General features: G+C 43.0%; 1 long non-coding RNA gene across 1 annotated transcript in view; it reads left to right on the top strand.

The window, feature by feature from the left end:
* LOC111733188 overlaps nt 1-2,807 on the top strand; it is a 6,369-nt gene extending 3,562 nt beyond the window's left edge. The window contains exon 2 of the long non-coding RNA XR_002777869.1: nt 2,433-2,807. This is a non-coding gene — a long non-coding RNA (uncharacterized LOC111733188). The remainder of the gene's footprint in view (nt 1-2,432) is intronic.
* Nucleotides 2,808-5,006: the final 2,199 nt, after the last annotated feature.

The following is a 5,006-nucleotide window of genomic DNA, read 5'->3' as shown; positions in this document are numbered from 1 at the left end:
ATGGTTCTGTTCACACCTTGGTTTTAGTCCTTGAATTTAGGGAGACCTGTGTCCAGACTTCTAAGTTGCATTACCACAAATAAATTTATATTATATTAAGCTGCTAGTTTGCAGTAATTTGTTATATAGCCATAGGAAACTAATATGACCTTGCAGGTTTCTTTACCTCTTCTCTGTCACTCACGCTAGCACCTAAACCATTAGCAAATCCTGTCAGTTCTATCTTCAAAATATTTCCAAAATTTGACCAACTCATAATCCACCCTTTTTCTTCTCTCTATCATCTCTTGCCTGGATTTCCGCAGTAACCTCCCAAGGTAAATATGGCTAGTGGCTATGCAATATTCATGTTCCTCTTCCTTAGTAATAGAATATATATACCTTTTAATTAGAATGAGAAGGCACATGTCCACTTTAGAATAAAGATCTGCATTCCTTGACCTCTTCTGGAGTTGTGGCCAATAAGAAATATGTAAAAGTGTCATATATAACTTACATGAAGTGTGTGTTTAAGTGAATAGAATGTGTCCTTCCTCACTTTTTTCTCATGCCTTCTAGAGATGCATTGGCTGGAGCCAAAGCACCTGGGACCATGAGAATGGCAGGGAAGCAAGACAGAAAGTTGGAGTTGAAATTACCTGTTGTGTTTTGCTTTCATCATTTTTCAATAATTAATTTCTGTAATGTTATATATAGTTTTCTGTAAAAAAACTTGCTGTAATTTTAAGACCTAAAAATCCTGTGCAAGAGTCACTTATAGTGGAATGCTGTTTTATAATCCCAGGTACAGCCAATAAGAGGGTGTTCTGTATTTCCATCCCATGATTTCATGTGGCAGAGCTATAGAATCATTTTTGGATCAATAAAGCTTCTACCACAGATAAAAATCCAGGCCTTATGCATCACATGGCTACCTGTATAAAATACAATAGTTAAGCAATCAACACCCTTGAGAGCTGCTGAGTAAATTTGAATTTTTGTATGTTTTATGTAGTGGGTGTGCAGTGTACTATGTATGATCGCCAGAGATCTGGAACCTTGGCTGGCAAAGGCTATTGTCAGCTGCAAAATAAATTCTATCCACAAACAGTCCCTGGAATAAGGTGGCCTTTTTGACAGTCCCAGACTTCTGGAATCATGGCCCTCAACAAAGATAGATGTTCACAGAGTTCTGTGGTGTGGTAAACATGTTGAGTAGGCCAAGAGCTTTTGTCAAAGATAGAGAAGTATGTGGAAGGAGGTGACTTCAGAGCCTCAGTCTGGGGCACACCCTCCATGGAAGGCTCTTCTGGCTTCAGTTGACAGCACCAGGAACCCTGGGGAGCGGAGTATGTTGGGTGGAGAAGTCAGTGATTTATCACAGAGCCTGTAGAGTGAACCAGAAGGAAGTAAGTATTAGACTGAAATGTAGAAGTGTAAATAACTATGGGGAAAATCATGAGGGGATAAAATGAAAATAGCAACAAGGAGATACCTAGTGAACCACAAGTTGTCACAAACAAGGGGCTTGGCCATTGGGTAAGTGGCTCTGCTTTCTTCTTCCTCTCTCAGCACATTGGAGTCTTGTCCCTGCCCTTTTTGTACTCTTGCCGACTGTGGCCCCTGCTGCTTGGGTTGTGGGACTTCTTTCTCCATCCCTCCCTACCTGCCTTGGCACCACATGTGTCAGTGGCTGTACCTTGTTATTGTTCTAGTCCCACAGCACTGCAGGTACATGGAGCCCTCCCACACTTTCAGCCCATTCCTGGTGCCTGGTCATCCCTAGTTTGTTTGCTTTATACCTACATGTTGTCTCTCTCCATTAAAGGTTACCATTGGAACCATCTGAGCTGAAATCTGTTTTCTGCCAGCATCCTGATGATATAATGAGAAATAACTTTCTAATCACACCAAAGCAGAACAGGCTTTCTTGGGAGTTCTTGCCATTAGAGATGCTCATGGTGAATTTGGACAATGTTGTCAGTTCAGGAAGCACAGATACCCAAATAAAATCTGACACGTGGGAGATTTATTGGGAGCTGTCCTTGTTTATTAAAGAGAAAGAGTTGAGAGGGAGCCAGTGCAATGCAGTTCTGACACTTATGATAGATACAAGAGGGAAGGATGGAAGATTGAGGGAGGGAGAGTGATGAGAAATCCTCGCCACCGCAGAGGGAATTCTGGTGCCAAGGTTGCCCACTGGAGGGGTCCCAGTGGGCAGGTGTCTTGGGTCCAGTAAATCCTGCTGTGCTTGATCATCAGCTGGGAGCATCCAGGGAGAGTGAGGCCTTGGTGGAAGTGCCATAGTGGCCCCGAAGGAGTGGCAGCTGGGCCCTGTCTCTGGGAAAGAAATCTGAGTGGCACACCTTTGTGGACACCATGTGTTGTTCATGACTTGGAGACCAGAGAGCCTGGACAGGTTGATCTCTAAGCTCGCTGCGTGTGGTTTGGAGGTCACCTTAGGTAGGGGTGGGTTGCTCTCATCACTGCCTTCCTGGGCTACACTTGTCCAGATGAACTTTCCTGTCACAGTCACTGCCCACTTTGGTCAGGAGTTGCCATCCCTGGTTTTAAGCACTGAAAGTGAGTCATCAGATCAGGTGCCCTGGGGAAGGACAATGGATTCTTGCTCTGGCAGGGAATGCATGTCTATTGAAAACAAGCTGGGTATAGGCAGCCAGATCTGGGCAGTGTATAATTGGAGAATGCAGCTACGTGCAAATATTTGGAAAAATATTTGAAAATGTAGGTGCTCAGCAGCTGAGTATGGTGTTGTGGATCCATGGATGACAGAGGATCTGAGAACTGGGCTTCGGGTTCCTGTATTCTCTGCACCCAAGGTTTAGTCAAGATGCCAACTTTGTACATTTATCTCTTGCCGTTAGTGCATCAGTGACCTTGGCGAAATAAGATAGCAAAAGCAGCCAGATGCATATGAACAGAATGTATATCTCCCTTTGATGTGTTTTACAATAGGGCCTACTTATGCCCTCAATTTTCTGGGTGTTTTAACATCTGCATTATAGTCAATTAATTTCTTGTTGATTGCTCACTTTTCTGATGGAGAAGGGAAGTATCAGAAAAACTGAAAATAATAATTTATCCACTTAATATTTGTCAGGCAGTATGTGAAAGGTTTTTGTTATCTTTTATTCTCTCAATTCTATGAGGTAAGTATTATCCTCATTTGTAGCATCAAAAAAAAAAAAAAGCTCAGAGAGGGTTAAATTTTAAGTGGAGGATCTGGATCTGAACACTTTCCCTGACTTTCCAAAGTGGGCCTGGATCAGGAAATATGTGATAAAAGGGGAGAGCTGGAACTAGATTTTACCTAAGGTTGCTGCTACAATATCAAAACAGGGAGAAGAGAGGGAATATAAGTCACTCCTTCCCCTGTTTTGCCTTGAAGTTCTGGAAATCTGCTTCTTGAGCAGAACTATAAATACATTTACTCTTCAACCTGTTGAGAGTGGAGACATGGACCCTGGGGAAGGTGGCTCTTTGCAGGAACCCTGTGATCTGAGCAGTGACCTCCTGTTGGGATTTGCTGCCCACCTCCCTGTTTTCCATTATGAAGCTATGAGTGTGCAAGATTCACGGATTGTGCAAGATTCATGGGATTCCAGGAAATGTCCTGAAATTAGGTGCTGGCCCTGGCATGGAATTCTCTTATATTTCATCCATATTGTTGAGATTTTTGTCTCATATTTCTGTGGCCCATTCTATCTTGGTGCTGAACCTTTTCCTTAAAATAGCTGCCCCTGGGCCCCCAGGGTAACACCCCATTTCAGATCCAAATGTGCAGAGACATCCTCATTCAGGAGTAGATCCTTCGTCTCCTCTGAGCTCACTCTTTCTTATTGTGTTCTGACAATAATAACATTGACGTCACAGCACAGATGCACAAACACATGCAAACTTCTGCTGATAGCTCCTATGGTTGACTAGAGATGGCTGAAAATTCGTTGCTGCTCTTTTCAAGAAGTGGTGTCTGAATCCTCTAACCTTGGATCTGGGCCAGCCTTAGGGACTTCTGGACCAATGGAAAGCAGCAGAAGAAATGTTCCAAGATGCTCCAGCCACAAGAAGCCTGCTGTCTTGGGCTGGCTCACTCTCAGGGTGTTTCCTCTCAGGACATTTACCCTCACAACACACATTCCATACTGTGTGAGATGCTCAAGTTACATAGACAGGCCATGTGTAGGCACTCATGTCAGCAACCCCAGATGAGCTCCCAGCATCACGTGGAAACTATGTAGGTGTACTAATATTAAGGCACTGTATTAGTCTGCTGGGGCTGTGTAACAAAGTAGCACAAAGTGGGTGCCTCAAACAACAGAAATTTTATCTTGTCTCAGTTTTGGAGGCCAGAAGTCTGAGATTAAAGTGATTGCAGTGTTGGTTTCTTCTAAGGGCTGGGAGGAAGAAGCTGTGCCATGTTTCTTTCTTAGTTTCTGGTGGTTTGTGGGCTATCTTTGCTGTTTCTTGTCTTCTGTTGTATCACTCCAATCTCTGCCTTCATCTTCACATGGCATTCTCCTTGTGTATGTCTGTCTCTGTGCCCAAATTTTCCCTTTTTTTAAGGATACCAGTCATTGAATTAGGGACCTATCCTATTCTGGTATAACGTCATTTTAACTTAACTAATTATATCTGCAACAACCCAGTTTCCAAATAAGGTTATATTCTGAGGCACTGGATGTTAAAACTGTAACATATGAAATTTGAGGAAGGAACGAAATTGGACCTATAACCACCATCTTGGATATTCAGCCCAGATGTGCTTCTAGACAACTCCAATCCCAGTTACCAACTGACAGAATGTCCTAAGAAGCCCTGAGTGAGCACTATCTAGCTGAACCCAGTCATCTCTGAGCCATGAGAATTGATAGTTTTCAGCCACTGGGTTCGGTTTGGGGTGGTATTTACATAGCAGTAGATGACTATGATTCTTGTTTTGAAAGAACAATTATGAGGTTGGGAACACTGGTTTTTGAAGATGCTGTTTTATTTTGGGTGATGCCTAA

This window comes from Pteropus vampyrus, unplaced genomic scaffold (genome assembly GCF_000151845.1).
Source record: "Pteropus vampyrus isolate Shadow unplaced genomic scaffold, Pvam_2.0 Scaffold536, whole genome shotgun sequence".
Taxonomy (NCBI): Eukaryota; Metazoa; Chordata; class Mammalia; order Chiroptera; family Pteropodidae; genus Pteropus; species Pteropus vampyrus.
This window is presented reverse-complemented; position numbering and strand designations above follow the sequence as displayed.